Below are 25030 nucleotides of genomic sequence, written 5' to 3'. Positions count from 1 at the left end.
CCCTAGATTCGGTCCAAACAGTTTTGGTCCAATCTAGTCCGAAATGGTCTGAAACTGATTTTCAATTCAAGAATTAAATCATGAAAGATCTGAAATTAATAATCTTGATTTTAAACAAACAAAAATCAACTATAGACTGTTCGCACCACCTAAAAAACAGATGTTAATCACTAAGATTGCAGTTTCACAAACTACAAATCGCAGGAAGCGATTTCTCCATCTGCAAATCTCCAGCGCCGCCATCTTCTTCCTTCGTCTTTAATCAAGAAAATAAATAACAAAAATCTTATTTCTATTAATTAATTACATTCTTGATCAAATCCTATACATTTAGTTAAGAAAAAAAAATTATTTACAAACCGAATTGAATAAAATAAATGAAAAAGGGATTTCCATGCATTTCCATAACACGACCCTTTACATTAACTACAAGTGGATTGGCCTACAGTGTACAATTCATAATCAATACATGCTTTACAAACCATTTTTTTTTTATAAATGAAGATTTACATAAATATATGTTTACCTGTAGATACTCCTTCCAAACTTTAGGATCAGCTTGAATTTGATTTTTTGCTTCATTCCAACCGAAGCCACTTGTACCTAACAACTTCTTAGCCTCTGCATAAATTGGCTTCAAGGTTCTCATCCGACTCTTAATGTGTAGTGTTTTTAATTCAACTCCGAATCGATCAATCATTTCCTTGCATGCATATGTGTATGCTGATGTTCTGAACCCCTTGTCAATCTTGTTGCCTAGTGCAACTTGATTAGCGAGTAGTTCAATTAATGCTTTATCCATCGCATCACTCCATTGAAGCTGTCAGGTTCTTTCATGCTTAGTAGAGGTAGAGTGAGAGGCAGATAGGATGTCCTTACCTTTACCCTTTTTGCTTTCGATAGATGAAACTTGGGTATCTTTTCCAGAAACCATCCCTAATAGACATTATATCTCATGAATAAATAGCATACATGTAATTAACAAATACATTAAGAAATAAACACAAATGAGTCATAAATCCATTTAACATATTGACACATCCTATTAAAGATGTTTATAATAAAACTAGCATGTTCAAAAAGCTAATTAAAGAACACATGCAACAATAAAAACAATGGTTCAACATCATGAGTTTCAAAAATCAGAAACATCATTTCTTTATTTTCATATTATATTCCTGATTTAAAATCTATATTTGACTGTTTCAGAACTAGCTATATAGATTCCACATCTTAACCCAAACATATTCAGCACTCTCATCCAAATCCAATGGGTGAAGTTACAGTGAATTGGCAAATGAATAGAGGATTCCACAGTTCAACCACATAAGATGCAGCCCAAGTCCACCACCTCTAAACCTCTTCTAACTAAATTATCCTTTGTTAAAATCTTATCTAGCATTGCTGACCAAACAAAGAAAGCCAGCTTAGAGGGAACAGATCTGATCCAAGACTTGGGAAGTCAGAAGACTCCTCCCTAGACAAGCTATGGGAGAAGGATTTCACAAAGAAGGTGCCTGATTTCTCAAAGAACCATTTCCTCTTCTCCTCTCCTACTCCCACTTTTGCTTCATCCAATACTTGAAATAGTCAGAAGGCTCGTAGGGTATGCTTATTATGACAAAAGGAAATAGAATATCTTCTAAGATCTTCTAAACCCTTAAAATATTTTCCTAAGATCTAATACTTCTAACTAAACTCAATATAGGAAATAACCTATAAGACAACTTTAATAACAAACTTGGTAACTAAGATTATTATCAATTCATAACTGAAGGCTGATTTTATTTTCTTTTAAGTTTCCAAAAGAAAAGACTTGCAAATCTTGACAGCAAAAGGGGCTAGTTGGATTTAATACAGTTGCATCACCAGAAACTTCATACATGATACATACAGTTCTTACATTAAAGCTCTTGACTGACATGGAGCTAACAATTCTAGTGGAACTGTGCAGTAATGCAACACCCAAATCAGTGTAAAATAGTAATAAAACAGATTACGTAAATCAAAAGAAAAAAAGAAATCCCTTTCAAATTCTAAACCTTCACACATACTGAACTAAAATGCTGCATTTAAATTGCTTGACTCAACTAGAAACTAGGGATGGACCCCAATTGACATCATGGTTGGGTTCATTCAGACATCAAATATGAAATTTCCTTTGTTATAGTAAAAGGAGTATAATTCAAAGCTTCAAACTATTTTTTTATTATCAAGTTGGTCCAATTTGTACCAAGTAAATTTGGCAAACTAGATGGGGCTATTAATGGGTCATGAAGATCCAATAGAACTGAAGCCAATTAACCCAATTACAGAGGGTCTGGGTCTCCATTAGAGGACTGAACCCAATGGTAAATTCATAGGTTTACTACTAAATTATGGGTTAAAAATAGAGTTGTCAATTAAAAGCACCTCCCTCTATGCTGGGCTGTCAATTACGGGAATGGTTTTGTTCTTTGGTGGATCCAACAAATGGCTCATAAAACATGAGACAAATAATAAATATAAAGTGCATCAAAATAAGGAAAATATACTCTAATTTAGCAATCCTGGAAATACAATTGCATTTTATTCTTATGTTGTATTTGTTAAAATGTAGCTTGATTATGTAGAAACTAATAATCCAAGTGAAAGAGACAATATTCTTATTTTGGTCCAAATAAATATTCAGTGATATGAAACTCAATTTTATAATCACATCCCAAACCAAAGCATCAAATAAAAAAATAATCGTAATCACATCTAGGCAATCAAATCTCCAATACCCTAGTTCAATTAGCATATCAAACCCTATATAAACCAAAGAGACAATAAACCCTAACCCTACCGAGTGAACACTTAAATCTATAAGTAAGGTTGTTCTTATGCTTACTTGAAATCTACGGTCTAAAGTGATTTTGTAGAAACAGAAAAGAGTGGAGGCAGAGAGTATGCTTACTTGAAATCGGTTGTTCTAGTGATAGATACGTTGGAGCGAAAGTAAGGTTGAGTGGTTTCACTATTCACAAATCGAAGGCAGATCTCTTTGAAAGTAGAGATCGTTACAGAAATGAAAAATCATTGTAAGATCAGATCTCTATTTTGACGAGGAAAACGACCTCGAAATGAAAAACAAAATTCAGAAGTAGAGATCGTTACAGAAATCAAATAGATTGAAGTAAGATCTCTAGGAGATCAATAGATCGAAGAATAGAGTTGCATATCTCATTTTCAGAAATTGAAAGTAGAGATTGTTACCAGTAGTTGAGAATTGAAATGGTTGCTCTGTGAGGAGATGATTTCACCTATTAACAGATAGTTTGGTTAGCAGCATATGTTAGTTATGTCATTCAAAGTAGCCAAAGGCATATCAAACACAACCATTCGAATTTATATCAATGATCTAAAACCAAAAAACAAAAAAAAACAAACAAAGAATTATAACATTGATGATCATAACCTATTAACAAAGGGTTTATATGACCATTGTAAGTTTAATGAATGTACAAACCATTCCCCTCTTTCTATCATTTCAAATCAAAGTTGAAAACAGCCAATCTGCCTTCTTCCAGAAAGAAATACTATTATTTTTAAAGACTAGATATATTTTCGGTTGTGGTGTAATTTGGGCATATCCTTTTTTTTTTATCTTAACAAGGGAGCACAACCAATAAATCGGTATAATAAAATTGTAAGCAATTAATCGTATTCATCAAATTCACGGTTATGATTGACCAAAATTCTTTTATTATCATATCTTTCGGGCATTATAGAAAATTTCCTTGAATTTAAGCATTATAGCTCATAAACACAAAATTTGTGGTACATGAAGCAAAAAATGAGAACCAATGAAAAGTAAGTAGATCATGTGAAGATATGAAAGATAAATTATTATTGTGTTTATAAAAGGTAAAATATTATTCATCAAAAAAATATAAAGAACTACTTTATACTTTCAGGGTAATGACACTTAAGGGAAGGCACCATATACTTTTAAATCGCTACACTCCAGTCCCATCCCATCAACAGACATGACATTAAATGCAAATTTTTGAAAATATGCATGCCTTTAAAATTTCAATTTAATACTAATAAAATAGAATATCTTGATTTATGGTGTTCGATTGAACTAGAAGATGCAATAAGAAGGTTTCATGAAAGGGGGTGTATCAGGAAGGAGAGAAATTCAATTATTCCAATCAATGATTAAAGTATTGGCATCAAGTATCGTATTGGACAATTTGGATATGGATACGGATATGGATATGCTTTGGTAACACATGAATATATATACAAATTCCATAAATTTATTAATATATACAAATTCCATAAATTTATTAATAACACTAAATTTAAAATCAAATAGCCACAAATAATGTATAAATATATAGAAAATGCATACTTTAATGGTATATATGAAAATGTATATTACAATTAAAATATCGGGATGCATAAATATTATACAATTTTATAGATAATGCATCAATAAATAGTCCAAAACACATAAAATGTGCACATATTAATTTTTAATTATTATATAAATTATATTCTATTTTACTATTTTTTACCTTTTTACATTAACAAAAAAAGTCAACCAAATATTAAATTCTCAAATGTAAATTAAAATATCAATTAATAATTTATAAAAATATATAATTTAAATTTAAAATATATCAAATTTTTTAAAATTTATAAGATATATATATAGATATATATATATATATTGCAAATTTTGAATTGCCAATATAATTATTAATATTTTTGTTTCTATAGTTTTTTCTAAAATTAAAAACCAATTTTGGTATAAATTTTGATTAGTAGAGTTGATAGGTAATATTTAATATTATATTCCCAAATATTTTGTAAACAATTTTATTTTTGTAAATATTTAGTATGTTGTTATTTAATGTAAGGTGAATTAAAATATTAATAAAATATATATATATATATATATATATATAATATTTTATTTGCATAATTTTTTGACATTAAAATCATCTTTTGATTTTTATGTGAATTTGATAGATTATTTATTCCATTAGTTTATAAAATATCAATTTTGAATATTATTCTTTTTAATTTTTACTTTGAATTGTTAAACATATATATGTATTATTTATTTGGATTATGAGTAGTATGTAGATACAATATTTAATCAAAGTTTATTTAATTTCCATTATTAACACAAAAGTTAAGTTGGTCTAGTGGTTTAGGAGTTGATTTATAACATGTGTGTGTTGCGTGTTGTGTTGCGTATTGGCCCGTATTGCATTATATTAGACTAATACGCATCGATACGGGTCAATACGTATCTACATCACCCTGATATGCACAACTTATAGGATACACCTCCAGTCATGGCATATCGTGTGTCGGGCAGGGTTAATACCAATATGATACACCCCTTGTTGGGTGTACCGTGTCAATATTTAAATATGTGTAGCTTGTGTCGATCTCCCTATTTTCCAGTTCAGCTTTTGCTTCATCAAGTGTAATTTTGATACGTTTGCATCAATGCCAATGGTGACCCAAAAGGCCACAATAGGCACAAACCTTAGTGAGGGATTCATAGGTGAACTCACTATTTTTAAAACCGGATTGGATCGGAAAACCGGGAACCGGCCGTTTTCCTCCAGACCGGTTCCATTTTCCTCCAAAACCGTTGATTTTGGTAAGCAAACCGCTGAACTGGTCGGTTAACCATTCGAATCGTTCGAACAGTTTTGACCATTTTCCAATTTTTTAATTTTTTTTGTCAAAACAGGCCGGCCATTCGGGTCGAACGGTAGGGCCGTTCGAACCGATAACCGGACCCCTGACCGGTTCGGTCACTGGTTCATTTTTAAAAACCAAGGGTGAACTTGATCCATTTTTGTTTACCATCAACCTTTACAAACATGCCCTTGAATAATGTTCAATGAATATCCATGACGATTTGAACCTTCGTGTACAAATCTTAGATTAGATGACCTTCTTCTATCTCATGTTGGTTTTTGACCACTTCTCCCGCCTTCATGCCAAACGTCTTAACTCTAGTATCTTCTACCAAGGATCTCAGGATAAGGTGAAGTTAGAGCCATATTTTTTGATGATACAACTTTTCAATCGCCCTATCCTTTGAGTAAGGGTGTCAATTGACCGGTTTTGGAATGGACCCTATCCAATCTAAAATCAATTTGGATAGACCAACAAGACATATTGGATTGGACCAATCTGGTCCAAAATATTTATTAGATTGGATTGGACCTGGTCTGTTTGTAACAAATTTATATTGGATTGGGTTGGATTAAGCCAATATTTGGTCCATTGATATAAGATAAAAATATATGTGTCAATGGACCAGGTTTGGGTTGAAAACAATCTAAATCAAAATGAATTTGAACAAATTGGACGGTCCAAACATTGAATTGGACTGGTCCAAAACATTCATTGAATTGAATTGGACCTGGTCCATTTATAATGGACTCACATTGAACTGGATCGGATTGGACCAAATCCAGTCCAATTGACACTCCTACCTTTGAGTCAGTCCAAGGAGCGATCATAAGCAAACTTGCTCTAAAGAACCACAATCCCCATTCAACACATTTTGACACTCATTTAAGTAGTTGTTCGGGACATTGTTGAGCTGGTCTAGAGGCCCACAACCACTTGTCACAGCTCGGCCATGTCGTGGTAGTCCGGCCGAGCTTTGATATTATTGTAATCCCGCCGACCACATCAGCTATGCGCCACTTGGATAAGCTCGCCTAGTGGATAAGGATGGGAAGACAACTCTGTCGAGGAGTAAGACTCTACCCCCTGTAACCTCGGCAGGGAACTCTATCCCGATTTCCTTGGAACCCTACTCTGACCAGAATACGGACCCTCCGGCTATAAAATGGTACTCCAAGCTCGAGGTAAGGGACCCCCAACTTCTGACACCCATACTTCTACTTAGATCGGACCAGCACCCTTATAGATCGGCCCGACCGTCTACTACCTCCTACTGACTTGAGCGTTGGAGTACTTACCCGGGGATAACTCCTCGGGCCTCTGACTTCTTCCTTGATCACAGGTCTTGAAGCGCGGCCTCGTCCTTGAAGCTCGGCCCTGCCTTGCTAGCAAGGACTATCTTGTTGCCCTCCTTAGTTCGTGCACCACCTTGGATTGAGCAGCATCAGATTGGCGTCATCTGCGGGAACTTACAAAAAGCTCTCCCAAAAAATTTCTCGCCGCCAGCTTCAAAATCAATTAAGATGCCTAAGAACCAGTCTGAACGATCAGTAGGCCATTCCCTGTCTCGGCAGAACCGACACCACGACTCCTCGCATCAAGAAACCCCACAACCTTTGGCTGCAGTGAATCCAGCGCAATTCCAAGCCATGCAAGAGAAGGTCGATAGGATCTTCAAGTTCATATAGACACTGGGGTTTGCTGTGCCACCCAACCGGGCCGTCCCCCCTCACGCCTCGACGTGCACGAAGGATGATCCTCGGACTGAGGACCCCAAAGCGCGATGGTCAGACGTAAGGGGAGAGCAGCCTGAGTGTATGAGGCAGGACACAACCCGAAGGCCCACCTCTATTGCCCGCTCCTGTGGACAGGACCACCATAGCCTGACACGCCAGTTAGTGTGCATCCCCGCCAAAGAAAGGCTCGGCAAAAGGACGTCGCCTTTTGTGGTCTCTGTTGCCGAGTCAATTTCGGTCAAGGATCTCCCCACACGACCCAAGAGGGAGGCCATACACACTACGGCCCCGGACAACAGAGATGCCGAGATCAAAGAGCTTCGGTAACGTTTGGAAGAGTTAGAATGCAGTCAGACCCACAAGAGCGTAACTCTCGCCATAGACCAACCTGTGCAGGCCACCGCACATATCACCAAGGAGCCACCTTTCGTGCAGGACATCGTAGATGGGATACCCCCTGCTGGATGGCGAGCCCCCCAATTCGACAAGTACAATGGGAACTCTGATCCTTTCGACTATGTCACGATGCTCAAAACCCAGATGATGCTACATGGTGCGCCGGAGGGACTAATGTGCAAAGCCCTTGTAATCACGCTGTAGGGCCTAGCCTTGGTGTGGTACTCCTCTCTGCCGCCAAGGTTCGTAACATCCTGGGCCCAACTGGAGATCCGAACGGACAGCCTTATGCAGGTTCGACAGAAGATGGCGGAGTGGCGAGGTTCAACAAAGAAGCACTCCAAGTCAGGGACTTAAACCAATCAGTTGCGGTGACAACCATACAACACAGACTCCACCCTTCCCCATTCAACTTCTCCATCTCCAAAAATCCTCCCCAGACGTTGGCCGTGCTAATGAGTCAGCCCAAGAGGAACGAATAACGGATGAAGCTCAGCAACCGCCGCCCCGAGGCCCCCCAGCCGACGTCATCCACGTTATATCAGGAGGAGCCACCGCCGGAGGGGAAAGCAGCTCGGGTTGGAAAAGATATGCTCGACTATGCGAGATCGACGACCGAGGTCACATGAGGAGGCATGACACATCTATCACCTTCACTGATGACGACCTCCGAGGGGTCCAGACACCGCACGACGACGCCTTGGTCATCATAGCCGAAGTGGACAACTTCGAGTTGCGGCGGATCCTAGTCGACACAGGAAGATCTGCCGACATATTGTTTGAAGATGCATTTGAAAAGCTCGGCATTGACAAAGAACGACTTACATCAGTTAGCACTCCCTTGATGGGATTTTTGGGAGAGTCCCTCTAGCCCACTGGGAGGATAACTCTTCCCCTCTTGATCGGAGATGGCGATGTCACTACGACGGCCATGGTAGACTTCATCGTGGTGCGTTGCCCCTCCTCTTACAATGTGATCCTCAACAGGCCAACCCTCAACACCCTGCAGGCTATAGTCTCAACATACCACATCGCCATGAAATTTCCAACCAAGTATGGCAAAAGGGTGGCACGCGGAGACCAGAAAACAACGCGACATTACTATCAGCTATCCTGCCAAGGAGCACGTCCAACGACCGAGACGTTGATGGCAGAAGCATATGACCTGCGTAACGAGGTAAAGGCACAACACGGCCAACCTGTGGAAGACCTCGTCCAAGTCCCCCTATTTGAAGATGATCCCGAAAAGACGGTCCAAGTTGGCTCCCTGCTAACTGACCACCTCCGAGAGGAACTTGTGCGACTACTGAGAAATAATGCCGACGTGTTTGCTTGGTCGGTAGAGGACATGCCTAGGATCGACCCCGAAGTTATCACACATCGGCTGAACGTCAACCCCTGTTACCGACCTGTGAAGCAGAAGAAGAGAAACTTCACCACAGAGCGGTGGCAAGTGATCACTGATGAAGTGTAGAAGCTGCTCGATGCCGACTTCATTCGGGAAGTCAAATACCCTGATTGGCTGGCCAACGTAGTGATGGTTAAGAAGGCCAACGGAAAGTGGGGAATCTGCATTGACTTCACCGACCTGAATAAGGCCTGTCAAAAAGACAGCTTTCCCTTGCCGAGGATCGACCATCTCATTGACGCAACAGCAGGACATGAGCTCCTAAGCTTCATGGACGCCTTCTCAGGATACAACCAAATCCGGATGGACCCGGATGACCAGGAGAGAATGGCCTTTATCACTGACCGCGACCTGTACTGCTACAAGGTAATGCCCTTTGGCCTCAAAAACGCCGACGCCACTTATCAACGGCTGGTGAATGAGGTATTCAAAGAACAACTCGGTAGGAACGTGGAGGCATATGTCGACGACATGCTCGTGAAGAGAAAAAAGGCTGAACATCACCTACTCGGCCTCTGCGAAGTCTTCAATACACTTAGAGAGTACAAGACGAGGTTAAACCCAATCAAGTGTGCCTTCGGGGTTGTCTCCGGCAAGTTTATGGGGTTCATGGTAACATAGAGATGAACCAAAGCAAATCCAAAGAAGATAAAGGCCATCCTTGACATGCCATCCCCCTGACCCATAAGGAGGTGCAACGATTCACCGGAAGAATAGCCGCCCTTGGCAGGTTTATGTCCAAATCCGCGGACCGGTGCCTCCCTTTTTTGAAAGCCCTCAAACGGCCAAAGGACTTCCACTGAACAGAAGAGTGTGAGCAGTCTTTCCAGAAGCTGAAGCAGTACCTGAGCTTGCCGTCCCTCCTGACTAAGCCGAGCAGAGGGGATGAGCAATTGCTCTACCTCTCGGCCGAAGATGAGGTCGTCAGCTTTGTACTCTTCAAAGAAGAGGACTGGGTACAGAGGTCGATCTACTACATTAGTAAGGTCCTCAGCGGCGTAGAGACCCAGTACTCCAATCTTGAAAAGTTGGTTATGGCCCTCGTCACCGCGGCTAGAAAACTTAGACCCTACTTCCAGGCCCACAGCATTCGAGTACTCACCAACGAGCCCCTTAAGCAGGTGCTACAAAGACCGGAAGTATCGGGCCGCCTGGTCAAGTTGAGTGTGGAATTAAGTGAATTCGACATCGAGTACGCACCCCGACCGGCAATCAAAGCCCAGACCTTGGTAGATTTTATAGTAGTGTACATTTACCACCGAGGAGCTGGCCCCACTGCCTCCAATATCGACTCTCCATGTAGATGGCTTGTCAAACCAGCATGGCAGCGACACCAGCCTTATCCTCCTTGGCCCGAACAACGCAATGTTGGAACACGCCCTCAAATTTGAGTTCAAAGAATCCAAAAATGAGGCCAAATATGAGGCCCTGATTGCTGGGCTCCGCCTTGCTTTGGATCTCGAGGCCCGATAAATTGAGGCCTTTAGTGACTCACAGCTCGTGGTCAACCAAACCCATGGTCAGTTTGAGGCTCGGACTCCCTCTATGTTGAGCTACCTACAAAAGGTACAACAGCTCATTCGGTAGCTTGAGCATTTCGATATCCAGCAGATCCCTCGAGTCGAGAACGCCCGAGCCGATGCCCTTTCGAAGCTGGCTAGCTCGCCGCAAACTGACCTTGAATCAGCCGTTCGGTTAGATATACTGGCCCAACCAAGCATCGTACTAGCAACCATCCTCATTCTTTTAGTTTTGCATGGCCCATCTTGGATGAACCCCATAATCGAGTATCTTCGCTAGGACACTTCCCCGAAGGATCGAGCAGAAGCAAAAAGGCTCTAACATAGAGCGGCCAGGTATTGCCTAATACAGGGTCAACTCTACTGCCATTCCCACATGCTTCCATACCAGAAGTGTTTCTCCCCAACCGAAGCAGACTACGTCCTTAGGGAGATACAAAAGGGCATTTGTGGAGATTACCCTGGTGTGCGCACACTTGCCCATAAGGCACTCCGGCAGTACTACTTCTGACCGATGATGAAGCAGGATGCCACCCAGTTAGTTCGGAAGTGCCATAGTTGCCAGCGTGACTCTAATCTCCATCATCGGCCTGCGGCCCCTCTGAAGTCGAACACCAGCCCATGATTGTTCGCCTAATGGGGAATGGACATCCTCGGCCCCTTCCCCTCCGCAGTTGCGCAGAAGAAGTTCCTTCTCGTAGCAATAGACTACTTCACGAAGTGGGTAGAAGCCGAAGCTCTGGCACGCATCACTGCCCACAATGCCCAAAATTTCCTCTGGCAGGGAATTGCCTACCACTTTAGTATCCCTCGCGTGCTCATCATAGGCAATGAAACACAGTTCACCGACAAGAAGTTCAAGGCCCTCTGTGATGACTTGAGGATCGATCACTGAACTACCACAGTACACCGACCTTAGAACAACAAACGGACCGAAGTAACCAACCGCATCCTACTACACGGCCAGAAAACACGCTTAGATCAAGCCAAGGGAAGGTGGGTTGAGGAGCTACCGAGCATTCTCTGGGCCTACAAGATGACCCCACGAACTGTCACCGGGGAGACTCCTTTCAGCCTGACCTACGGGCTGAAGCCATGATCCCCGTGGAGATAGGTTCCCCAACCCTTCGGATTGAACTATTCAATGAGGGGCAGAATGACGGAGATCTACACGTAGAGTTGGACCTAGTAGAAGAAGCTCGGGACCGAGCACATGTGAAGATGGTTGCACAATAGCAGAGGATGGCATGACATTACGATTCCAAGGTGAGAAGACGCAAATTCAAGACAGGCAACTTCATCCTGCGCAGAGTCATAGTCCCCACACCATGAGAAGGAAAGCTCGGATCGATTTGGGCAGGGCCGTACAAAATCACCAGAGTCCTCGGACCGAATACTTATAGATTCGAAGACCTCAAAGGTTGGCCGATATCGAGGAGTTGGAACTCGGGAAATCTCAGGATGTACTACTAGTAGACCTACAAGCAATAAAGTTTCTAAGCCACATCTCTGACCCTGAGGAGCGCACACGCCCACTGCACACACCACACATGCACATGATAAGCCGCACTGCAAACCGAGTTGACTCTGCCGATCCCCGAACGGCGAGCCCATCAGGCCCAGCTTGGCAGTTTATCGCCGACCAAGCTACCTGACTCAACTGACAACAGCTGAGCCTGAACGTAGAGGAAGAACGCCCCCGCCCACCAAGGCCTGAGGACGGTCGAGGAACTCCGCACAACCGCCAGCTTAACGGCTGAGCTAGCTAGGAAACGGCTAGCCCTAGAAGGGCCCCAAAGGCACCCAAGACTAGAAACTGAGCATTCCATGGTTGAGAGCTCGGGAACCGAAAGATCTCAGACAACTACTCCTCGGTCGGCACAAGACTGGGGACGTCGAGGCATAGCTCGGCCGGCTATACCTCGTATACAACTACACCTTGGTCGACACAAGACTGGGGACGCTATGCCTCGGTCAACTACATCTCGGTTGACACAAGACTGGGGACGCCGAGGCATAGCCCGACCGGCTATGCCTCGGCCAACAAACTAAAATCGCAGAAGTACGAGGTCGCCCAAGGCATAACCTGCCCGGGCCCATGTGTAGCCCGGCCAGACACACCTCGGCCAATAGAAGAAAATTGTACAACAAAATGTCGAGGCATAGCCTAGCCTGGCACACGCAATAGCCTGGCTAGACATGCTTCGGCTGGAAAAAGAAAAAGGCACAAGTATAGCAACATATGCTCAGACAAAGAAACACTAATATTCAACTCAAAATGGTCCATTACATCATTTAAGACTCGGCATATCGAATCCAATGAAAAAAAACAAATGATAGAAACAACTGCTCAGTCCTTGGCGACAGAGCCAGTAGCACTATCGACTGCTTCAACCTCGTCACCAGCCTCTTCACCAGCTCCCTCGGCAGATCCTTGTGGAGTATCCGAATTGAAAGCACCCCAACCCTACAACTCCTCGGCCAGCTCCAGATGGCGATGAAGGATCCTTCGTTGGAAGACATTGAACCCAACTACGAAGGAAGCCTCAACGTACTCATCCATTTGTACCTGCATCTCCTCCGACGCCTTGTACTGATCGACTGCCTCCTCGCCATCCTCCTACCTCAACTTGTCCCGTTTTGCCTTAAGCTCGTAGATCTCTCGCTTCAGCCCCCAGACTAGGCTGGCCTGCTCGGCCAGCTGCGCCTTCATCTCGGTCACCTCCCTCTCTAACGCGGCCGACCGCTCCCCGGAAGCCTGAAGCTCGGCCAATTGGGCCTTCTGCCGCAGATACTCGGAGTGTTCCCACTCGTACGTTGATCGGAGGTCTCGGAGACGGTCAACCAACGTGACCGCCGTACAAGAATTCTGTAGAAGAAGATGATAAGTATACAAAAGAGAGCAAAAATGCAAGGAATAAGAGAAGGGATCTCACTTGGGCAGCAGACCGAAGAAGGGCACACTCTAAGGCTTCGCTGCCGACCCCGACCGATTCCCGAACTATCGACATGGTCATGATCCCCCGCAACAACTTCTCGAGGACCCCAGGTGTCTCCAGGTTGTCATCAACATGAACCGACCACCGCGGTATGTGCAGACCCAAGTTGTTGCCTGCTTCCGTGCCCGACACACCTATAGGACGACGAACCCCTTCAGGGTCAACCATGACGATGTTGTCCTCCTCGGCCTCCTGCTGCCGGACTCTCCTTTGCCGATGATCCGCCCTATCCGTGGATCGTGGCCGCTCTTTTGTCTCGGGACAAGCCTCCGATTGCTACCAGCTTGCGCCTGCATCTGCCGAAGTGCCTTCATCTGGTGTACAATCTTCCTCGTTGGCCATACTTATACCTGCAACACAAGATACCCAAGATAAGTAGGAAGTGGGCAAGGTAACGATAACTCGGTGAACAAATAGTAAAAGGAACAGACCGGCCACCCTCTCCATCAGCCCAGTGAGCATCAGCATCTCCATGCATGTGTACACGATAGCATCAATCTCGTGGATCATGCTCAGGGACGACCTCTCTTCCCAAGTGAGCGCTGACCATTGGGGCTACGACAGAGTCGTCCTCGGCTTCCGCAGCTCGGCAGGAAAAGGGAGACCCCCGGGAATGCGCACGAAGAAGAACGACTCCTTCCAGTGCTTCACAGAAGAAGGGGCCCCAACCATTGATCGAATATTCCGCCGAGCGAAGTAATAGTACCGTTGCTGGTGGTGTTTCAGCTAGAGCATAAAGCTCACCATCCCCAGGGTTAGTTCGATATCGCGGATGGCACAGTAGGACATAAGGCCGAGCAAGAACTTAAAGGAGTTCGGCATCAGCTTCACCGACCACACCCTTTACCTGTTTAGCACCTCGGCAAACCCTTCGCTCAATGGGATCCTCAGCCCAGCCTCCAAGGTGTGCTCATAAACGCATTGCTCACCAGACGGAGCATCAGTGGCCATCTCCCTGGGTAGCGGACACCTCATTTGGTATTCCGCGGGAATGGCGTACGTAGCTCGATTCCGAGCCATATCCCCGGGCGCCAAGATGTAGGGCATGGTGCCGAACTGACGACTTGCCCATAGAGGAAGCTCCGCCTCCATCCCAGAGGGACCAACCTCATACTCCTCAACTTTGGCAGTGATATCCCCGGGTGCCAAGACGCAGGGCGTGGTGCCGAACCGACGACATGCCCGTAGATGGAAACTCCGCCTCCATCCCGGAGGTGCCAATCTCAACCCGTAGAGGAAGCTCGTAATTCGAGCCGTGAGAAGAGCTGGAACTAGAACTACTGGAGGACCCGAAAGAGGAAGAGGACCGACAAGATGAAAATGACATACCGGGCAATTTACAGAGCTGAGGAGTGAAAGCCACCGAACTATTTTCCGAACTATTTGACCGAACAACCTGCCGAGGAGTGAATGCCAAATACCTTCTTGCAAGCAATACTGAGGATAGGGGGTCCCCCCCGTCTTCCCTTTTATAACCATCAGGGGCACAAACCGAGGAGAGATCAACGGTGCAGATGAAGCACCTCTAACAATGCCTTGGAAGGCCAATCGACGCAACCAATAACGTGCGATGGGAAGCCTCGGAAACCGAAGCGGCACCCTCGGTAGGCAGTGGTTACGCCCATTAATTGCGCCAGTTTGACAACACTATTGGTCCAACCTTCGACGCAGAGACCCGTAGTATCGGTCCAGCCTTCGATGCGGATCCTCGTCTAGGCTGTTGAAGGCTACAAGGTCGCACAGTAGTCTGGCCGAGCACTCCCCCTCCTCGACAGCAGAACTGGGGGAGTGGTTCGGGAACCAAAATTTTGGTTCTTGTTTAAGTTCTGCAGTCGACGATCGGAGTACTCCTCTGCAACGACCGACATGGCGCGGACAATATGCATGCCCGGATGTTCCTCAGCCGGATGTTCCTCAGCCGGGCAACGAACCTAGGGAACCTCGTCCCTCGACTTCGGAACTGGGGGAGTGATGTTGGGGACATGGCTGAGCTGGCCCAGAGGTCCACGACCACGTGTCACAGCTCGGCCAGATCGTGGTAATCCGATCGAGTTTCGGTATTATCGTAGTCCTGTTGACCACGTTAGCTATGCGCCACACGAATAAGCTCACCTAGCGGATAAGGATGGGAAGACAACTCCGCCGAGGAGTAAGACTCTACCCCCTATAACCTCGGCGGGGAACTCTATCCCGATTTCCTTGCAACCCTACTTTGATCAGGATACAGACCCTCCGGCTATAAAAAGGTACTCCATGCTCAAGGTAAGGGACCCCCAACTTCTGACACCCATACTGCTATTTAGCTCGGACCAGCACCCTTATAGCTCGGACCAGCACTCTTATAGCTCAACCCAACCGTCCACTACCTCCTCTTGACTTGAGCGTCGGAGTACTTCCCGGGGATAACTCCTCGTGCCCCTAACTTCTTCCTTGATTATAGGTCTTGAAGCGCAGCCTCGTCCTTGAAGCTCGGCCCCGCCTTGCCAACAAGGACTATTTAGTTACCCTCCTCAGTTCGTATACCACCTCAGATTGAGCAGCATTAGTAATCTTCCATAAAGATCTCCAATTGTCCACCATCTGTAAAATTAATATTGATACCATGGTGGAGATTGCACATTGCTTTCACATGTTTTTCAAGGGTTTCTTTCGTGGCTTATAGGCAAGGGAAGATTTTACCTTTTCATAGGTGGTTTAATACGTCCCCTGCTCTATCCCTACTGTTTATATAGTCTTAAAGCACCCTTAAGTTTTATGACAATTGACTAACTCTACTCCCATCATTAGCATTCGTTAATGTTTCATCACAATTTGTGCACATGTGACACCATGTGATGTATAAAAAATTTTTAAAACCCAATATTACCCTTTGGTGGGCAATAGTTAAACCTATACTCAGAAAAATTGTTGTGATTTAAAACTATGATAGGCCCAATTAATGGTTCAATGTTATGCTGCTTTGAGAGGTTAGCTCAGATTATAGTGAGTTGAGCTGAACTGAACTCCAGCCTCACAAACGCGTTTCCATTGTCTAGGAATAGGGCCAAGGTTCAGATTGGAAAAACTCTACTTCTTAGGCCAGATTCCAATGTCTAGGACATTGATTATTACATTGGATCCATAATCAGATTCCGACCAAAGACCCCAACTTTCTTAAATAGAAGAGGCAAAGATTTGGAATTATTCATTTTTTGTCAACATTTGGATGGTTGATAAAGAAAATTATATCACTTAAAGGGCATTTGTGTCTTTTCAAATGCCACTTAAAGATTGGTTAATAATAAGTACTAAATTAACATATTTTGAAAGTTTGAATACTAAATTGCCGCATTTTAAAATTTGGGGACCAAAACGGCACTAGGCTCAAAATGCAGGGTAATAATCGGGAATTTCCCTTTTATTTTTTCTAAGTTATTATAAATCCATTGTAAATTGCCTTGGATAATTTCACCCTTCTAATTTAGTAGTACAACTAGCGTTCCAGTGGAATTGTGGAAGTAATTTAATAAAATGATAAAACAAAAACTATGTGCTTGAAAAAGGTGAGGGGAAAAATTTAGCAATTTCAATAAAATGATAAAATTTATCGAAGTTTTTATCAAAATCGGATTTAGTCGGTGTAAACCCCATTTGAACAGCTTTAATAACTTTGCTTTGGAAACGGAGATATTCTAATGCAAGGTTGTTCTAACGACTTTTGCTTTGGAAATGAGATATTCTAGTCTCATTTTTATCACTATTTTTGTAGTTAAAATTATTTTAAAGAATTTTTATTTACCAATAAGATATTTGAATAAAAGCAACCAAAGTTAATTATACATTTAAAAAAATAGAAACAAGACAGAAAGAGAAAGAATAAGGAAATGTACAAAAGAAAAAAAATGTAATACCAAAAAGATACCTAGAATTAATTATTAGTCAATATACCCTTGAAGGCGTTCTCACAGGCTAAAACAGACAAGGCGTTCTTACTTAAATCCCAATAGTCCAAATTTTTAATCACCCTGCTTCTTCCATGGTTTCTCTCCTTGCTTCCATACCTGTATCATCTTTGTTTCTGATAATTACATGCAACTTACCTTGGACTATTAGAAAAATGGATGGGCATATATTTTTCTTTTTTATGAGAATTTAATTGCCCAAAAAAACTGGCTAAGAAATAAGCCAATGCACATAACCAATTCTGCGGTAGTTAAAAGTTTGGTTACAAGTTGGAAAGAGGTTCATGTATCAGCTGAGTTACAACTTGCAACAACATAGCAATATTCCAATTAAACAATACATCAAGAACAATTTCACAAGTGAGGATTGATACCAAAATAGTGATATGATAATATTACAGAAACATTAACTGCAAAAAATTTGCTACATGGCATGAAACAGTGGATAAAAGAAGCAATCAATACCAGATGCTGCTTAACACATAGCTGAAAACGTATAGTGGGTAAAACCAAAAGATCTGCAAGGGAAAGGCCAATCATACAGAATCAGAATGCTAAAAAATCAAAATAGATTGGAAGAGAATGCAAATACAAAAATATAACTAAACAAGTACAATAAAGAAAGAAAAAGGACACCTTAGAAATACCACAAAAATCACTACCTACCTTGGAAAATTCATCACTACAACAATTTAAATGTAGTGAAAAGAATTAGTTAGTTGTAAAAACCAAATAATCTTATTTGACCCCAATATACTATATTGCACTAAACAGAATGGAATGGTGAAACAGGACTCATGTAGCCAACCCCATATAGTTGGGCTTAGATGATGAATCCCACCATACTATATATAGAGAGATGTAGATGCGAATGCAATCCTTATTTTTTTTTTATCAGCAGAAAAGGAATTTTAATAATGAAAGATTAGGAATTACAAGATCTGGGGTGTAAGTTCCATTCCAAATCAGCAAAGATTACAGATTTGCCAAAAACGTATGCCGTCTCACAGCCCGTTGTTTGGCCAGAAAATCTGCCATTCCATTTGCTGTTCTTCTTACCCACTTAAAGGAAACATCCAGTTCTATTGTTAGGCTTACAATCTCTGAATTTATACCTGAATACCCAAGGAATCTGGGCATTAACCCCTGCAGTAGACTAACCAGTTCAGCTGTCAATACATCACTATGCTCCAAGGGTCCTGAATATTGAGCCACCACTCTTCCTTCTTTATCTCTGAAGACACCCCCCTACCCCCCACCATTCCATCACTTCCCTTGCCTTGTCTATAGCCGATAGCGCCACCTCTTTCCAGGTTCTCAAATTATCATTTAGTGAAAATATTTTGAAATCATCCAAAGTTTTCACCCAATGTGCAACTTTCAACTCAACTAACTCGAGGATTTCTGCTTGGGTCCTACTCTTAAGTCTTGTCATTGAAAATACTAACATCTCACTCTTAATATGTGGTTTATCTTAATGCAACAACATGTACCATTTCTTTTAATGGGAATTTATACGTAGCAAATTGATAGGTATCTGCTAAAGAGTTAACTTTTTAACCAATACCCATAAAATTAATCTCTACGCACTCTATTATATTCTTTTTCTAAATTAATACAATGTATGTGACAATTCTTCCTTTTCTTAAGCTTATCTAACAACTATGAAGCAATATACCCTTGACTTGTGATGGTTAGCCTCCCTGTAATGAAGCTAGGTAAATCTTTGATATCCATTTTCTTTTAATGCAGATGCAATCGCTTGAAACTGTTTTGTTTTTTTTTTCTTTTCATTGATTAGCTGCAATGCTAATTTTGAGCTATTAGGACCAATTACATGGTATTCTTTCTCTAACATAGAAATGTTCACTACCTCATCTATATCATAGAATTGTATAATCACAAGAAATTCATATATTAAAATAATAAGAAATTGAGGCAACAAATGGACTATTCAGATATCTTATGATCCAGAACCAGCCAAGAATTTCTACTGGCTGGTTAAAGTTGAGGAGCTATAAAAATCTGACTAAACTGTAGACTGATTAGTTGAAATGCAATTCTGAAACAAGTTCTAATTGTAACCAATAGGCCCTACAAACACACATTGCCATGTGCACATACCATGAAATATATTTTTGCAATCCCACCAAGGGGGCAAAGATCTTTTGAACCAAAGTTTTGGCATTCATCAAGCAAAATCCATTGTAGCGTTGGGAAAACAACTGAGTTTAGAATAAACAAGCTGCAACAGAGAGAAATTGAAAATTTTAAGTAAATTGGTTGCAACTGTGAATATAACTTAACCAAGATACTTCATGTGCAATAAACTTTACATTCAACTGAATAATGACCAAAAGAATTAAAAATCTATACAAGTAATTGCATTTGTGCATAGGGTTCCAAAAGAAAAATGAATAGCATTCAGTAAAAGAAGAAAGGGAGTGTCGTGCCACGGGCTAGGCTGGTCCATGGGCCAGGTCAGGCTATGGACCAGGCCAAAGCTATTTATTTAAAAAAATTGAAAAAAACTTAAAATTTTAATTTTATATGAATTTTGATATATACAATTGCTTATATATACAACAACTAATAAATTAGTATAATAAAATTGAAAACAATTGTTTATTTTATTAATATATTATATTATATATTATTATGTAATTATATAATTATAATTTATATAATATATTATAAATAATATATGGACTGTATCGGGCTGGGCCACGGGCAGCATGACCCGCTTGGTCATGCCATGCTGGCCCGGCCCGTGGACCTAAAACCCCAGGCCTGGCACGGCCCACGGACCGTCGTGCCGGGCGGCGGGTGGAAAGTAAGACCATGCCAACATATAGAGCAAATAAAATTAATAAATTTCTTAAACCATCACCAGTAAATTATTCAGTGAAGAGGAGAGGGCCATACCAGCAGATTTCCAGAAGAAGCAGACTGCGGAGCTTGCTGGAGCACATGTTGCTTTCTCTGGGCATCCACAAAGTTAGGTGCAACCGCTGCAAAGTTCTAATCCTTTGTAGTATGACCAGAAAATGTGCTAGCAACTTGGCCCTTGTCTGAAACCGAGTTCAAATTCCCACTTGGTAAGCTTCCCTGCAATGGGTTTCCCAGAATAGTGGTTTCTGTTGGGGGCACAACATTGAGATTGTATGGCTTGGCCCCATAAAAAGATGCAGAACCAGCAACTGCATGCCAGAAAGGAATGAGTTGCGCACCTCTTTGGCCGCTGTTGAGAGAGAAACAAATGTGGTACCCAAATTTTTTTAACACCAGATCATTAGAGAACTTTTGGTACATCGCCCAAGTGGACACTACATAAAGAAAATGACACATACCTGGCTAGGCGTCAAAGATCCAGAACTCCCATCCATGGACACAACAGCTTGAAGTGGTGGCATGTATCTGCTTATGAAGGTGGGGGTAATTTCTTAGCTATGAAATATTTATTGTTACGGTTACAATGATAAATAACCAAAACATCCAGGGAAATATAACGAGGTAATCGGATTCGCACCCAAAGAAGTAAGCCCGCCTGGCCAGCCCGCTATAATCATCGGCAACGGAAAAGAGGTGAATTGAGCTGAAAGAGAGAGGAAATTATGAGAAAAAGCAAAGATAAGGAAAAAAAAAGGAAGCCACTCAATGCGATAACGTGGGGTCAATAAAACAGACACCCTGCATTGCAAAAATTGGAACTTCAAGTAGGTTTACCAGGTTTCTCCGCCTTCAAATAATTTCTTCCAGATTTTGGTTGGGCTGGCGGCGGCGGAGGCGGCTGCTGCTGTTGAACTTGCTGCGGTTGTTACTGTTTGGTGCCACCAATACTGCAACTTTCCCTATCATCCTTCTCTAAATCAAGCTGCAGATCAAGAACCCTCTCCTTATTTCCAATAGGTTTCTGCCACAAAACCTGAAACATTTAGTGGACAATCTCCAGAGAGATTAAAAAAAAAGCAAAAGATATGAACAAAATAAAGAGGAGAGATTGAAAAAAAAAAGCAAAAGATATGAACAAAATAAAGAGTAAAAATTTAGAAACTAACCATCTTCTTCCGAGCAGAAGCATTGGAAGATGACGGAGAGATCGGAGCCGGTGATGCTACTACAACACTTGGTCTCGCTAGTGTCTCATCGTTCTTGCATGTTAAAAAATATATCACATTTGCAGGCGGAAAGCTCTTCCGATCACCGCCATAGAGAGAGAGAGAGAGAGGGAGAGAGAAAATCGTGAGAGAGAAGGCAAGGTCTGCCACTGTTACTGCTACTGCCGGAAGCAAGAGAAGGGAAAACCTATAAAACCCAAATAGGGAGAGAGAGAAAGTGCGAGAGAGGTGATGTGGGGAGAGCAAAAAGACAAAAAAAAAAAAAAAAAGAAAGATGATGGAGAGATCAGAGCCGGTGATGTTACTACAACACTTGGTCTCGCCGGTAATGTTGAAGCTTGCCAGTGAAGCTGCTAGCATTTTCATTGACAGGCTACGCGAAGAGGAGACAGGCCCGAAGGAGCTCTCCCTTCGAACTTGGAAAGAAGCATCTCGAACGGCAGGGAAAATCGAAAGGTGAAGGAGCTCTCTCGAAGAGGGACTCTCCCTTCGAACTTGGGAAGAAACATCTCGAAGAAATGGGAGAAGCATGCAATGGACACGCGTGTATCATACAATGGATACATGCATGAAATATTTGCACGAATAGATTTCGTTTCCTGAAAAAAGAAACCATTCATTCCAGATTAATATTTTTGCCTTTTGAGAAAATTGTATACCAAGGCATCATACAAAGGTATGAGAAATCAAAAAAGTATAGTAGCTACAGACCGTTACTCTATTAGTCATCCATTTACATCATCTACAAAAAAGAATTCTTTCCCATTCGTGCCCTTAAACACTTTATTCATTGAAATTTCGCCGCACCCTCCCAATCAATCTTTCTATTTATGTGATTGGTTGAGAAAAAATTCTATTGTCCCGCTCCAACCATGCAACCCAACACAATGCACCTAGCGAACACAAAGAATGTTCACTTTATTAGTGAGCCTCGTTTCTACTGCCAGTTTTGGCGATGATCACAGAGAGAATCGATAGAGTGGTTATTGCGCATGTGTTTTACTGTGAGTTTATCTGTATAAAAAGATTGATGAATCCACCACAGTATCTGTAATACCCATAAGACCTCCTTTAGAGGAACACCACCACTGGAGGAAGACAATTAGGAGCACTGCAAGAATTGCTGCTATAGGAAATGCCGCCACAACAACTTTCAACCATAGTTGCATTACCAGAATCTTATGGGGTTTATCTTCTCAGTCTCCGCATTTTCTTTTTTCCTATCTGTTTTGTCCCCTCCAAATGAAGACCTGTTACCTCTCTCTCCACACTTGGTGATCTAACCGACATTGCAGCCCCGTTACCTCTCTCTCCCTTTCTTTCCCTCTCGAAACAATTTCATGCATTCTTCTCTCCTTCCTCAACCACTTCTTCTGGTATCGGATAGAGTCTCTAACCATCACCGCAATATCAGCTCAGATCGTTGTGGCCCCACTTGAGCGCCTAATGGCGTCGATGATCACCAATCCTCTCATTTTAAGGCTTCCCAGTGGAAGTTCACACTGAATCCGGGACCCTTTAATGTCAAAGAGCACGTGTTGATCACCATCTTTGCCAACTCGGAGCCGGGACGGTTTACGCCGTACACATCGTCACCGCTGTTAAGATGTTCTACAAGAAGAACATTACCTTCTTCGTCTCCCTTGTCGTTGTTATAACAACCCAGGTAGCTATTAGTTAGGTGTTTCTTCATTCTTCTTATATGGTGGCCTGCCAATCTCGTCCATGTGTCATTACTCAGGTATGTATCTCTTCGTACCCCCAGTTTTTCGGTTGACCGGTGCCTCAGTTTGCCGACGACTCTCCATAAAGTCCGGCAAGGTTGATGGAGATGGCTGATGGATTCAGACTCTTTGTTGCAGCTCTGGGGCTTGGATTGCATTAAATAAAAGAATTATGTAGTAGAAATACAATTCAAAGTAACAAGTCAGCTCCAACAAGAGCTCCCAACAGAGAGACAACTATAGGTTCCTTGATTCAACCTGCAGAGAATATACCCAATAATCAAATAACTAAGTTTAACAAACTATTGCGCTAAATTAACCAATCAAATCATAGAAGAGAGAAGAACTCGTACCTTCGTCATTCTCTCAACAGCCAGGCCATTGACAACAAGGGCTTCTCCTCTTTCTTTCTCTCACCCTCTCCCTGCCCTGCTCTCCCCTGTTCCACCGTCCACACCAGTGACAGTTTGAACGACGGTTTCTCCCCTTTCTTTCTCTCGCTCTCTCCATGCCTCTGACAGTTTGGTTGGACTGTATTGTGTGTGGAGATTCCGAAATTTCTATCTAGCGATGGGAGATGATGTACGGTGGATCTCAAGCATTACCAAAGCACATGAGTACGTTGTTTCCTTCGAGCTTCATACATCTGAAAGAACTGCAGTCGAAGAGCAGAGAGGCCATGGATTCAGATTTGCATCTTCAACATCAACAACAGTAGAGGCAACAACTGAGCTCGGGTCTGATGTGGTATTGCTTTGCTCCAACCTCATTCTTTGCAAATTTCATCGACAGTAGTGGCGGTGGCGTTGACGAAGGATGCGAAGGTTTAAGGATTCAACGGAAGGATAAAATTGACATTTCATCTCTTTTGTCAGTATTTAACGTCAATGGCAATTTTCTATTTATAGTCAAACAGTAGGTGTACTAATATATTAACTAAATAAGGGTAATTTAAGAAATTTGTCTTAAAAGGATAAGGGATTATGGTAGATAGGAAAGGAAAATAAAAAACTATAAAAGCGTTATAAAAATTAAGAGGGCACCAGAAAACCAAAAGAAGGGAACCGGGAGAACTAGAAAACTAAAAAGGATTGCAGGATTGGAATCTGCGTGAACCTGCCAATGAGGGACGACCGCGTTGTCCAGGCATGGATGGACTACTTTAACAGGGTTTTGGCCGTTAGTTGGCTATGTGGTTGAACCGGGGCACAAAACAACAAAAATCAAATTAAACCCCCTCTCACAGTTAGAACCATCCTTCCCCTTTCTACTTTTTTCTTTTCTCCTCCCATCAAAGTCCAAACCCTCCTACTACTCCATACACTGGCCTTCATCCGTCGGTGGTGAGAGCTCCGGCGGTATGCTCTTCTTCTTCTTACGGAGGTGGTTCTGATTCCTTGTTTGGACAGATTGAAGGTGACCCCGAACCTCAACTCACACCGGCACAAGGCTCTCTTATCTGGGTATTATGCTTCTTGAACGCAAAGAACTCCA

The 25030-nt window shown here is 42.3% G+C and overlaps 2 long non-coding RNA genes across 3 annotated transcripts; both read right to left on the bottom strand.

The window, feature by feature from the left end:
- Window positions 1–275: 275 nt before the first annotated feature.
- Window positions 276–4112, bottom strand: LOC148803497 (uncharacterized). Its single transcript, XR_016074551.1, has 2 exons — window positions 2939–4112; window positions 276–936 (listed from the first exon to the last, which is right to left on the bottom strand). It is a non-coding gene; the product is annotated as an uncharacterized LOC148803497 (long non-coding RNA).
- A 13790-nt stretch (window positions 4113–17902) lies between these two features.
- LOC104599420 (uncharacterized) lies at window positions 17903–24613 on the bottom strand. Of its 2 annotated transcripts, XR_016074540.1 has the most exons (8): window positions 23890–24613; window positions 21753–23794; window positions 21421–21607; window positions 21224–21289; window positions 21045–21111; window positions 20620–20935; window positions 19819–19939; window positions 17903–18212 (listed from the first exon to the last, which is right to left on the bottom strand). It is a non-coding gene; the product is annotated as an uncharacterized LOC104599420 (long non-coding RNA). The 2 variants fall into 2 exon arrangements; XR_016074534.1 differs by having other exon boundaries at window positions 21045–21289; window positions 23890–24608.
- Between the last annotated feature and the right edge of the window lie 417 nt (window positions 24614–25030).

This window comes from Nelumbo nucifera, chromosome 1, assembly GCF_055504915.1.
Source record: "Nelumbo nucifera cultivar China Antique chromosome 1, China Antique-T2T, whole genome shotgun sequence".
NCBI lineage: Eukaryota > Viridiplantae > Streptophyta > Magnoliopsida > Proteales > Nelumbonaceae > Nelumbo > Nelumbo nucifera.
Note: the sequence above shows the minus strand (reverse complement) of the source record. Positions and strands in the feature narration are given on the sequence as shown.